This window comes from Hemibagrus wyckioides, linkage group LG15 (assembly GCF_019097595.1).
Source record: "Hemibagrus wyckioides isolate EC202008001 linkage group LG15, SWU_Hwy_1.0, whole genome shotgun sequence".
Taxonomy (NCBI): Eukaryota; Metazoa; Chordata; class Actinopteri; order Siluriformes; family Bagridae; genus Hemibagrus; species Hemibagrus wyckioides.
The window spans coordinates 17,977,497-17,991,749 of record NC_080724.1 but is presented as its reverse complement, the minus strand read 5'-3'; the positions used below and the strand labels follow the sequence as shown (position 1 = coordinate 17,991,749).

General features: G+C 40.9%; 1 protein-coding gene across 4 annotated transcripts in view; it reads right to left on the bottom strand.

Annotated features, from left to right (window-relative positions):
• l1cama (L1 cell adhesion molecule, paralog a) overlaps positions 1 to 13,696 on the bottom strand; it is a 54,695-nt gene extending 40,999 nt beyond the window's left edge. For all 4 annotated transcript variants that reach the window (XM_058409698.1, XM_058409701.1, XM_058409700.1 and 1 more), the window contains exon 1: positions 13,539 to 13,696. The gene's annotated coding sequence lies outside the window, so the exon portion shown is untranslated. The remainder of the gene's footprint in view (positions 1 to 13,538) is intronic.
• Between the last annotated feature and the right edge of the window lie 557 nt (positions 13,697 to 14,253).

The following is a 14,253-nucleotide window of genomic DNA, read 5'->3' as shown; positions in this document are numbered from 1 at the left end:
ATAATAGCATGTTAACTAAAGTTATATTTCCACTCTACAGAATATTTTAATACATACACAATGTGTATTATTAGATGAACGGTTTCATTTGTCATTGTACACAGCATACGACTTGCAGCGAAATGAAAACCCTGCCAGAGTGTGCATATAAATAAACTACATTTAAGAAACTTTTTAATAAAAGAATGAATAGAAATAATGAGAAATAAGAAGTAGTGCGTAACTTGGTTTGAATGTTTCTAATAGCTGTGTATTGTAAGTCTTTGGCCTTTCACGTCCTCTGTGCTTAGGGTAGAAATAAATTATGGGTCTTATATTTAAAATGGCATTGCTATTCATCATCATTTGGCGGAGGGAGCGGGGGGGGGGGGGGTGGACACCCAAAGAGCTCTCAAGACAAAAGAGATAGATGATAGTTGACCTATGCATGTCACGTAGGATATAACAAATACATAAACAGTTATCATTAAGCAGCAACACAGTGCAGGGATTTTCTGAAAACACACACACATAAGAATGCACATGTATGCGCATACACACACACACAGCTGGATTATTGTGAGGAAGTGGATGAAAAAAAGCCTCATATTCATGTTGTTGGTTGATCTTTGATGGCTTGGGGCTGTTGTCAAGGTTGATGGGGTCAGGAATTCATGGTTACCCGCTGCCACAAGTCAAGACTAGTGGATTTTTAAGATAATAACATTATATGCACACAACAAATCACAAAGCACAGAAATATCTGAAGGACATAAAATTAGTGTTTCACGACAGCTGTCTTTCAACCCTGTTAAAAGGCCAGCGGCTGAACTGAATGCAAAGCAGTGAAGATAAACATAGGCTTTTAATGTTCTGCACTGAAAAGGGTCTGAAGGTCTTTCTTTAACCCCTTTGAATTTAACGGAATTTGATTCTAAAGTTAACGTTACAGAAAGAGCCTCAATGCTGTGATTATCTTTTTGCCAGTTATTAATTGAAGAGGTGCCAATACTTTTGAAGCCGGTATTATGAAAATAGATTCTCGGTCACTGTTCTTCAATACATCACTTTCTGTTGTGTTATTCTTTTCATATTTTATATTTAGATTTATAGAGAGAATAATTAATAGTGAACTATATAATGTATTAAAAAAAACACTCACACACACACACACACTCTCTAAGGCCTCATGTCTTTCATGGTGAATATGAGGCTTTGTTACATATAAGTGTGTAGGTGAAGGTGTAAGTGCTCCCCTGGGTTGGGTAATAAGTGGGCTATGCTAAGGAGAGCCCAGCTGTCACTGGGTTGCTTGACATGCTAGGCAAGGTCAGCAAATCCTCAGGGACTAACCCCATACACATATTCTCCACACCCCCTCATCAACCCCGCCTCAGCATTCTAATCTTACATTACTAACACGCTGCACCATCAGCCAACGTGGCTATTTACAAGCCGGCGTATCACAACAGACTGGGAAAATGAGCATGCTCAGGAGTTTATGTAGTTACTGGGGTCCATTATATCTAGCACTCTCAAGCTATCAGTCCCAACCAGTTTGGATAATTTGTGATGGTCCAGACGATAGCTTTGATGGAAAAGTCTTGTGTAAATGCCTGGCCTGTGTTCACTGTCTCAGTCAGAGTGCAATATTTGTAGGCTCAATCCCTGATGAACCTAACCTATGCCAGTGATATTCTACCATATGGAAATGTGAATTTATTGGCAAGGACAAGGCCTGCTTTAGCCACAGAATTTGTATCAGAAAAAAACATGCTGCTGATAAGTGCATGTCAAAGGGGCATAGCAAAAAAAGTAAATAACACAACCGTGTTGTGAATTACAAATGAGTCCAAAAGCAATCTCGCCTAATAGGGGGTCCATGTTTTAGACTAATTGGAGCTTATTCCACAGAGCCGAATTCTTAATTCTGATTGGACGGAAGGTGTTGATTAATTTTCATTGAAAGCCGCGCTGACAATAATTCCAGCTTAGGTTCGAAACATAGGCTTGAATTAATGCACTTGTTTTAATATGTTATTGTTTCTATAGCAACAACTCGTTCACAGGCACTTGTACGATAGCACTACATAACTTAAAAACAATTTAAAGAAAGAAAGAAAGAAAGAAAGAAAGAAAGAAAGAAAGAAAGAAAGAAAGAAAGAAAGAAAGAAAGAAAGACAGTGATTAAGTTTTCTTTAAGAAAATTTTAGGTTTCCACCAAAATCTTCATTAAAAAAAAAGATAAAGAGAGAGAGAGAGAGAGAAAGATGAGGCCAAAGAGATAATGACTTTAAATACAATATATAACTTTAAACGGATAAAAGCACCAAGTGTTATTGTATAAAAGGAATAAAATAGTTTGGAATGTTCTGTTATTAACTGTTGTGTTTATTTTTGTTAAAACAGAACATTCTTTATTTAATCAAATGTATAATGAAAGAAAACATTCTCTCTGCATACATACATAGCTGTGAAAATGAAGGATGTAGCTGACATTATATCTGAGATACCAGCATATTACATCCAGAAGCCTGTTTTTCCACTGGTCCCATTAACCTTGTTAAAAACTTTCTTACTTCTAAGTGCTTTTGATTTAATTGATTCAAGTACCTCTGGGGGGGACGGTACAGGAAAGGAAAGTACACTGCTGAGTTAAAGCATCAGCTTTGCATAGACGGATGGACGAGAATCCAATCCCTTCTGAGCTATCGCTTGCCCGCACGTTCATTATCATCTGTATTAAACCATCCTCCTCCTCCTCCTCCTGCTCTTTCTCTCACGCATAGCCACAGACATGAGCACACCCACACACGCATACAAACAAGCCCATCAGTTGAGAGCGATTTGACTGCCATTCAAATGGTTTTGTGGTTTGCAGTCAGGGAGCAGGATCGTTCAGTACGCTGCCAGAACTCATCCCGGGTATCACGCGAGAGGTTTGCAGCAGGGGAATTCGGCTCGTTCCACGCCGAGACTCTCGGCTGTGCTCTGATGAAGGTCACTGTTCCATAGCGCATCTCAATGGTGCAGATGCAAGCAAGGTGTCGATACTGACCTGCCTTCTTCTTGTTCCACTCCAATCGCCATGACAACCCTCTGACTCCAGCAACATGCCGCTCCACCCATTCCCATTCCCCTCCCCCATCCTCCACTTCATCTCCTTTAGCTCTGCATCTGTCGCTATGTTCTCCCTGGAACATCTCCATTTTGCCTTCCTCTCTTCCCGAGCATAAAAATCTAAGCTACAATATCTTGAAGCTATCAAGGAGGGAAGGTTTGAGATTGTAAAATAGCCCGAAAATCCTTCCTTTTCTTTGTGTTGCTTGCACATTCTTGCAGGTACCAAAATCATCACCTGTGGAGATGGAGGTTAGACCTCTATTAATGCATCCCACTTCTGAAAGCTCCACTTCTTATACAGTACAATAACATCCTTTATTTTTACATTTTGAAATTTCTCATCCAACACATATTGCTACATACAAAACCCTTCATTTGCTGCATTATCAATTAATTAGCCATCCTTCTGTCTTCCTGAAACCAAGCCAGTTGAGATTCTCCACTCAGTAACAGTACACTATGTCATGGTCTTGGTTTTAACACGCAAGTACTTTATGGCTGGTTTACGGTTTCTTATTTACAGCCATTAAGAGGTTGGAAAAACACTTCAGAGAGGAGATGGGAGACAAGGCAATGTGCAAAATATATTCTTCGTTCTTACATCTTTATATTACAGCTGTCCTCTTTTGCATCACCTGACCAGTAATGATGCATGAAGCAATGGAACTAGGGACAATAGCAAGATGGTAGTAATGTTATTCCTTTTTAAGGCGAGTAGCTTGTATCAGCCAAGTAGCAGAGTAGTTCTATTGCACTTTCTTAAAATACACAATTATTTTCAATCATCATGTTAATTCATAGATAGATAGATAGATAGATAGATAGATAGATAGATAGATAGATAGATAGATAGATAGATAGATAGATAGATAGATAGAAAGATAGATAGAATATACTCCAAATAAGGAAGTCCATGCAAGCTTATGTTGGCTACATAAAGCCAACAATTTTTGGTTCTGTTTATTAAACAAACTCGATGGCTTGAAGTCTGTCTCTAGGGAATATATACTTTCTAATCTATCTTATTCCACAGCACTGTTGAATGCTCAGTGGGTCAGACGGTATTACTGTTGATTAAATTTCTATAAGAGCATCTTAGACCGTAATCTAACTGCAATAAATTATTATGGTAATAGTCCTGTGGCTGGTATAGGAAATAATCAACTTTGGGATAATAACGTAACTCCATCGCAATTACAATACACCCCCAACATGTTTATACCTTTGGTATACAACACTGCACAGATGGTGTCATCCCATATTATCTTCCTCACATGAGGTAATACAAAAGCCCTTATCTTTATAACAGAGTGACATCATTTTTTTAACAAACACTACCACAGCACACATTTTCATTTGTTTACTGTCCCTCACCACCACTTCTGTTAGATGTTGCATCTGAAACCCAAGAACCTCCCACTGTTTGGAAAAACCATAAAGGCTCCAGACTTTGGGAAGTTAATTTTGTGTGGAAATCTAACAGTAAAAGCCTCCAATATGAGGAGCTGTGGGATTCCGTTTTAATCTCAGCTGATCTTGCTATTAGTGATACCGGCTGGAAAAGCACATCAAAAGCACATCACACACCTCTATAGCTGCCATAAAACCTCAGCAATTTACTGAACAAATGAAAGCAGATCCTTCTCAGTGAAAAATCAACCTGCTAGCCACATGGGGAGCGACGCAACAAACTGCCATGCAACCTTTTGTCCTTGTCCTACATATACAGTACCTCAGTGCTCTGCAGAGAAGAAAACCTCACACACAAGCAGAGGAGCTGTACAAAAGGTGTTCCTTCTCTATTTCTTTACAGTGTTAATGTGAGGACAGTCTGACCGGTCTTTCTCTGTCCTTCTTTTGCGCTTGCCTTTTCTGAGAATGACCTCCTGAAGACGACCAGCTCGGGTCAGCACTCCACTTCTCCTTTCTGTCTTTCTGTCTCACTCTCCACACTGATGAGAGACGACAGCAGTAGACGGCCCCGACTTGTGGCTTTGCTGGGGCAAAGCGTACACACACCGGAGCAAACAGAGAGAAGACGATAGAAGCGAGAGAGAGAGAAACGAAGGAAACTGCAATGACCTTTCATTGCAAATGCAGGGAGCTGAAATGCTACAAATACAATACAGAGGGGTCAATATTCAGGTCTTTTATACACTATTTTGCATGGACAGTCAACCAAACACTCAAGCAGATGGGCGAGATCGAAGTAAAGCAACAGACTGACCACTCCCAAATGCAATTATGGCATCAAGATGACATCTGTAATTTATTCCAGGTCAGACATGACAGGTCAATGTGTCCTTCGCATAGCCAAGCTGCTCCCCCCCCCAAATTAGTTTTAAAAAACCTCCTACAAGCTCCTAATTAGCAAAATGGCCAGAGATCAAATTGCTAATATGCCGATAATATTACACGGTAATGGATTTCTGATTATAGGTTAATTTGAGGGAGAAAATAAAATAAAAAAAAACCCTGCACCATGTAGAGCATCAGTGGAACTGCAGTAGAAACGGCTTTCCACGAGAGACAGTCTACATGTGTGTTAGAGACAGTTCTAATAACGCTATTGTTATGGGAATTTACACTTCATTGTAGTCCCTTTCCACATGAGAGAAAGAAAAGCATAGCATGCATAATCCCTATAAATAAAGCCGACAGGTGCTTCCACTGCGACTTCCCTGCGGGAGGAAAACTCGCCAACTGCGTTAGGCAAAATAAGAGATCGCAGCCAGGAGAGAGAAGGAAAGAAGAATGTGTTTACATGAACAAGTGCAAGTCCTCTCCGTGTCTTGTAAGCCTGGAGGAAAGTACTCTCTCTTTACCCAGTGTAAATATTGTGAATGTCCTGTACGATGTTGTTTTCATGCAGAAACGATGCACACTTTAATTAGCCTGTCAGCGGCAGTGAGGATAAGGACTATTCTAGAAACAGCAGGAGGCTTGTGTGTGCTCTCATGATGGGTGTGTGTGACTAAGCACAGCTAGTCATCATTTGTCATCTTCATTCTTGACATTTAAATAGCAGGAGGCATCAACACTTGTGTTGTCTGTGACAATCACGATACTTGAATAAATCATCATGATACGTGATATCCATCATGTGTGTAATGTTACAGATTAAAGGATATGGGGTTCATCACCATGGTCCAAATAGTAAGTGTGTGGAAATCTTCATGGCAAAAGAAGTTCCTTTCTAGTTCTCTGGTTACCTTCAACTGGTCAAAAACTTCAATTAGGTGTAATAGCGACTTTAAATCAGACTCTTGCTGAGAGATGTGTGTGTATATGTGCAATTGACCAGAATGCCACTCAGGATGTATTCCTGCTGTGTGTACAGGGTACCTGGGATGGACTCCAGATCCACCACGAACCTGCTCAGGATCAAGTGCTGCCTGAAGATGAAGGAATGATGGTGAAATTCAATGCCTCTGTCTACTGCATTTCCAAAAAGCCAGAAAACAATGAGGTTAAAACTATTTATATTTAATTTTGTCTTTATTGCTCACAGCCACTGTGTCATGATTTTGCAGATTTTGCTCTATGTATTTCCATTGCTTTTGGATTTTTTTGGACACCCTCTATATATGTAAAAAACCTGAAGTAGATTTTGATACAATGACCCCTACCACTTTGCCCCTGATAATAATAATGGAACGCACTAGGAAAATCTCAGAGAAAGAAATAGTTCAAGGGACTGCTTTGTACCTGTCCACAATATTCCATCCATCCAGTTTCTGTACCTCTTATCCTACACAGGGTCAAGGAGACCCTGGAGGTGACAGACAACACCCTTGGATCTCACAGACAACAGAACCAACAAACACATGTCTTTGGACCAGGGAAGAAAGCTGCAGTACCCTGAGGAAACCCCTGAAGCATGAACCACTAAGCCACTGTGCTAAATTGTGTGATTTCCATAAACACATACATGAATGATGATCATCACATTTCCCAGATCTGAGAAAAGAACCAAAAACATGTTTGCACATAACCCAAGTCTGGTGGCAACAGCTGCACTAACAGCTTTATATATGCTACAAATATGGTGACTAGAGATTAAAAAATATGTACAGATCATTTAAGGACACGAGGAAAAGAAAAAGAAAGGAAATATTTGAGATGGAAATATCAGCTGCTTATTACATTAGGCAAGCAATGAAGTCAGATGATACCCAGTGCCAGAAACTCTCAGAAAAGGGATTCATAATGCAATTTATGACAATAAAGATCCATCTAAATGGGCCGAATCAGGCCCTATTTCTCCCTTTCTCACCATTTCAAGCCTTGTACTTCTTAAAGCCCCGACTTTAACCTCGCCCTTTTTCCGTGCCTTACGTTCTTCCTCAGCTCATTTTCTCTCAGATCATTTCCCCAGCCCCCTCACAGTGAGCTTTCATTCTTTACTTAATGTGCACCCCGTCGTCAGCTCCTTCTTGAAACGCCGCCAGCCTCTTTTGCCTCGGGTCATTCGCTTGCTTAACTGCACAGTCACCTCGTTAGGCTTATTAGTGTTGTCTTTCTCATCCATGTCTCTCTCGTCCTCTTTTTCTTTCACTCCAGCTGGCTCGCTCATATTTCAGCGCACTCTTGTGTTGCTACCAGTACACAGTAGCCTGTTTTTTTTGGGGGTTTTTTTCTTTATAGCTCAACTCCCTCTTCTCCATCTCTTCCTCAATGCTCTTTCATCTTGTGCTGCCTACTACATACAGTAAGGTGGTTGTTTATCTCATGCGGTTTCCCTGATGTGTTGAAGTAAAGCAGAGGTTTTTGGCTGGCAACAGTGCTGAAAAAAAAAAAATCCCTGGTATTATTTTTTGCTGCAAAACAGACAAGACTCCACGCAGGGTTCGGTTCAGCCTGGTTTACCTCGCACACTTGGAAATGATGTGCATAACAAGTACAAGCTCAAAAAAAAAAATAAGTGTAGTAATAAAACACACACTCGAATACACAGAAGCACTTAAAACCATGGGGAAAATGTTGTCCTGAATTGTGATAGCACCGCTTCGAAGAAATCTGCAGGAGTTTGTGAATATTTTAGCATTACATAACCCCTTTTTTTTTGTAGCAATGCACAACTGTTATGCAAATATCTACAGCACAAGATGTGAAAGCTTGGGCATATGAGATCATTTTCTTTTCTTCGCCATGACTCGTGTGCCAACGCTAGAAGAATTAGTGTATTATAGATTCAGACGTATTTGAAAATGACAGCTTGAGCGTGTGAATTGTTCTCTCGCACACCATAAGGAGCGTCCTGATTTCCCAAGACCCCGTGCGGTGATGCTTGGGAATGAGAAAGCCCTCCTCAAACTCTTCTCCTTCCTCCATCCTGGCACACCCGTACTTCCCCGAACCCTGCCGAGAGATGCTCCGACGCTCCGGTTGGTGGGTTGCGGTGGAAAAATTGGAAATGCGCAGTAGGTGAGATTAAATTAACTGTGTGTATAGGGATTACTGCCAGCCAGCATGCTGATCTCCTCCCACGCTCTTCCTAATCCAGCTGTAATGAATATATCGCTCACGGCACCAGGTACCATACTTCCATCCATACTTTTCACAAGGTGTGTATAGGCACCTGCCAGTCCTGTAACACAACACACACTTCGACCTTCCTATCAGTCGTACACTGTTCTTATACTCCGCCCATGGCATTCTGCTTTGAACATGCAGTAAAATCTCATCCTGGGAATTAACAATGGAACCACAGAAACAACTGTATCACGTAATCAATGTTCCCAATCAATCAGTCAATTAATCAAGTCAATAGAAATCTGAAGTAGGGTAAGTTTATCCATTTTCCATTATGTTGATACATTCTGTCCAACTGTCTTCCTACATTTCCAGTTAAACCACCCACTTGTATACATTTTTATCCCAAGCCAAGATACTCATCCACCACAGGGATGCGTTACACACATGATTCAAGATTCCAGTTTGTCCAGTGGGCAGTGTACTAGCTCCTACACGTAAACAAAAAGGCATTGGAAAAAGAAATCTCAATGTACAATACAGGATTTTTAATAGCTTAACATTTTCTTTAGCATTCTAGTGAAAGATAACACTAATGCTAGCTATACTCCATGAACCAGACTTACTGCTACTAAATAATGAAATGTCAATCATTTCTACACTTGGGTCCCAAAGTGTGTTTGGTGTTTTTATATAGTTCTTTATAAACGAACTATACTCAATCCTGACCTGAAATGAACACAGTGTTCAAAAACTGGACTCAAAAAGAGATCCGGTTCTTTTTCTGAACAATTTTCCATTGATCAGCTCTGGGGTTAGTTGTTGTTCACAGTACAATGCCTTTGGAGCTCATCAGTTGTGTATCAATGAATTATTGATGATATCATTCAAAACAGTTACTCTACATGAAGCTATAATGTGTCTGTCGATGAGGGGGGAAACAGAGAACAAGTGAAAGGAAAGAACAGGACAATTTGAAAGTGTCCCTGGATTTTGGTTCCCCAGTGAGGATTGACTTGAGATTTCCTCAAGAAAAAAACAAACAGACGTCTTTGCTGCTAGCTTAAACGTTTTAGCCGTATGGTGCATTAGACGCAAAAGCATTTTAAAACAAATGACTTTTTTTATTCTATGGCTTAGTGTCATATATTCTCTATAGTTCTGTATATGGGATGATGCAATGCAGCCTGATGCATTTTCCTTTAACAGTGTAAGGGAAAAGTGTTTTTGTCTGAGCAATAAGTTAGATCTTGTTATCATTTATCAGTTTACATTATAGCAGCTAGAAAGCTAGAAAGCCATTCCCTTACTTTCTCTTGAAGTTAATAAGACTCCAGCTTTTTATGTTTCAGAAACACAGTAAAGCAAAAAGCCTTCCAATATGGAGACTTTCCCATGAAGGAAAACTTATAAAAACTTATAGGTTTTACCTTTGACTGTTACAAAGCACTGACACTGGAGACTCCCTCCATAAATGTTAAATAACGCACGGAAATCATAACAGTTAACGAGTATGTGTTTGCTTTGCTAAACAGTATTTTAAAATTTTATGTTTTGATTCACTGTATTGTCTGTGATACACCGTCCATGTGAACGAATGAAATGATTAGAAGCGATTTAAATTACAGCATAACTATCTGAGCTACTGTTATAGAAACTCAATCAACACCTTCTGAAATGTTCAGATTTGAGAATCCATGAGCGGCATGGTAAAAATCATGGTTCAAACCTTCATCTTCTTCTTCTTCGGGCTTTTTTTCCCTTCAGGGGTGGCCACAGTGAATCATCTCTCTCCACCTATCTTCTGCATCCTCAACACTCGCACCCACTAGCTTCATATCCTGATTTATTACATCCATATACCTCCTCTTTGGCCTTCCTCTTTGCCTCCTGCCTGGCAGCTCCATGTCCAACATTCTTCTACCAATATACTCAAAAATCATGGTTCAAATATCTACATCAAAAATCTACGTGCTGTTCTGTTTATAGTTGGGGAAATTTTGTTCTATTTCAGAAAAGAATAATGACAGACTGCTTCTCAATAGACCAGTCATCAGATAACAATACTCCAGTTCATCAGTAAGGACACAGGGATTCAGGCTAAGTTGATTCCAGTGTTGAGCCAGTAATGCTCCATTCAGAGGACAGGAGTGATAGCAAGAGATTGAAGACAAGGATGACTCACTGCGCCCTCAGTGAACAAAGAGATCATTTCATTTCGGTCACTGCAGGAAGGAAATTGGAGTCATGGAAATTAAACAGCAGAGGAGATAGACACAAGGACTTCTTGACTTTTTTCTCTGTAGATCTCTAAAACCTCATCCTTTCATTCGCCGCTTGCACAATTCCTTCATTAAGGAAAGTTATTGTCTTTCCAGGGGTTTTACTATTCCAGCGTCCTATCAGCTCAGCACTTCTGAGATCACAGGGCCAAAAAAAGAAAATTAAAGTGAGAACTCAGCACAGAAGTAGCGTTTATCAGTCTGCGGAGAAGTCTCTTGGACCTGAGTTATAGCGGGGTTTAGAAAACTGACTCGTTTTGATTCGCAGCCAAATTGGTCTTTTAGCTTTCAGTGAATTTGGATGCTGTGACAGATTCAAAACGAGCGTCAATTCAATTAATTTCATTTGCATATTTGGCCCTGCATAATGGATGTTCTTGATGGATTGGTTTCATCTTTATGGCCTTTGTCTGCGCAGTTCATTCTCAAATACGCCATTATTTTGATTGTGATTGAATGGCAGATAAGAAAGTAATAAATAAATAAATAAATAAATACCAATACTTGTGGCAGAAAAGGCATTAAGAAGGAAAAGAGTGCACTGATGCTTGCTACTTATACTAATGCATGTGTATTATGACTGACATTTAGGACGATGCTGCAAATTCCTTCACCTTTGTTCTGAACTTTCCCCCTTCGGTTAAAGGCTTCCGGACAAGCTTTTAAGCCTGCGTTCACGTCCCATCTTCCAGGATTCCTGTCTGCATGTGCAGAATGGGTCGAACACACATCCTGTGCTTTTACTTCAGCACTATTCACACCTTCTCCTCGTCCTCCAAGTCCTCGTGTCCCACCTGCAGGCCACCGGCATCTCTCTCCTCTCCCATCAGCTCACACTACTGCCATTACAAATGCATTTGCCTAACACAACCCGAGTCTCAATACGAGCTGCAGTAGCAATATCTTTTCCCTGGGCATGGATAATTTAAGCAGGATGTTGGATTGGATTTTTCTCTCCTGTGTGTGTGTGTATTCATGCATGCATGGTTATGGTGGCCCTCTGGTAATAACAGGTGGCTGCTCTGGGGGCTCTCGTGCCATGCCACGTCTCCCTCGAATTCCTCTGGAACAGACAGATTGAGAGCAGATGCTCTCACTTCGCTCAAACACTGTTCTCTGCCACTCCTGCATGCAATAGCGATTTAGCACGTGAGTGTCACACTTGTTCTAGAAGGGAGACACTAAATCTGGTCAGTTGTGGGGGGTTTTTCTTCCCCCACTGCTGGTATCCATTTGAACCCTTCATCCCCGTCAGACGATGGATTTGAGTGCGCATATATTACCAGCCTGAGGAGTGGCCTTGCTTGTCAAACGTGACCCCACCCTGCCTCTTTCACCGTCTGTTTTGGCCCACGGCTCAATTAAAGCCTATTGCTCAGAGGACAGATTATATTTTGCCTCACAACAAGACAATGCTTTCATCCTGCAGGTGGAGGAATGGTAAATTCTTTGAAAAAACCGAAAGACTGCTTACGTGCAACGACCGTGCAAGCTTTCAAACATATCCTTAGTCTATAATAAGCCTTATTGATTACAGGGTGATGTACATGTATTATTGTCAGACTTCATAGGAAGCAACAGGAATTTCTTAGCTCGTGTACATTACATCTAGCTCAGAAATAACAACACAATGCGCTGTATCTATATCCCAGTTTACAGTGTGGATTATTAGCAATCTGAACACTCTATATTGGACCCACCCTGGATCTTGCACGCTGGAGCTCTGCCAGGTGAGTGACATGCATTTAAGCGCCTCTGGAAATGAGAGAATTAATGAATAAATGAATAAATGCTAAAAATGAAGGCCAACCCCAGTGCATCATTATATCTCTCTCTTGGATGCCTAATGTTTATATATAAACCATAATACAAATAAAATGCAGTTAGTTTGGCACTGTTTGCTTTAGCGCTTTAGTGCACACACCCTGGACCTGCACAGCGGCTGCAGCAGACAGGAGCTCCAGCGACTCGAGACCAATGACCAGGATGCCACGAGAGAGTGGAGCAATCATTATCGATGGTTAACACAATTAGCAAGAGGGTAGGGGGGTGGAATAGAAGGAGGGAGGGTGATGAATGAACAGACAGAGAGAAAGAAGTGGAGCAAGAACTAAATTCTGAAAACATCCAGAGGAATATCAGATCACAAAGATGAAAATAGTGTTCAAGAAGGAACCTTTTAGCCATTCCTCCAGTGCTTAGTGTTGTTTTTAATCATTAAGTCACAGATTATAGTTTTCTAACTATGTGTATCAGAGATGCATCCGTTCCAAAACATGAGATGAACCCTGTTGCATGCATGAATTACATCAGATCCATGTTCATGAAAATACCCAAGTTTACACCCAAAAAGGTTTTTTTTTGTTTGTTTGTTTGTTTTATTTTCTATTCTCAAAAGTTCACTGTTCTTTCAGGTGGAAACACATCAGCTACTTTTTATGCCATGGGAACACTTTATTATTCACATGACATGCAAATTCTTCGTTAAGCATTTGCCTTGGAAATCTAAACACACAGCCGTCTTTAGTACCAACAAGCGTGTACTAAATGATTTTAAGTACAATACTGGACGAGTTGTCATGATGCACACATACCATACTGCATCCTTGATTCCCATGCAATGTATAAAATTCTATAGCTCTTAATTCTGCAGCTCTCAGTAAAAGACACTCCTCTTACCTCGACACACGTTCCTTCCTTATTTGATATTTTCCCTCCCTTCCTTGAGGTGAGGTCTTTGCACGTCTTCCTCTCCAGCAAATTGATGGTGGCCTGTACGTGCTGATGCTGCAGTGCTAGAAAAAAAACCACACACACACTCTCTCTCTCTCTCTCTCTCTCACACACACACCCTCTCAGGCTCGTTCTCTCCCTCCCTGCGTCTGATTCGCTGCTGGCTGGAGGTGACATCACCCTTTCTCTCCAGCTCCCTGCCTCTCCCTACCGCCCTCATCCCCTCCCTCCTTCATTCTCCTCTCTGCTTATGGACCATTCCTTTATTGTCTCTGCTCTATCATTTCTCTGCTCAATACTGGCCTGATCAAGCTGATGAAGGGGAAATCCAATCAAGAGGAGAGATGACATGAGGCATGAAGGCTTTGCAGCAGACACCGTAGCGCCATAAAGTCAGACGTCGGATATGGGCTTTGCTAATTAGCGCATAATTATGCCGCATCTGCAGGGCTGTGCTGGAAATGTTTGATGTTCTTCTCGACCTCCCTTCGCCGGTGGAAGGGAAGGGCGATGAATTAGGCCTGACGACTAGAGAGAAGGAGAAGACAAAATAGAAAGACAAGGGATAACAAATCTAAGAATGTAAGAAATTAATCAGCTGATTTGAGAAGAACTCCCAAATAGGTGACTAGGAGTGAAGCAGAAAAAGATCAGTGGGAGA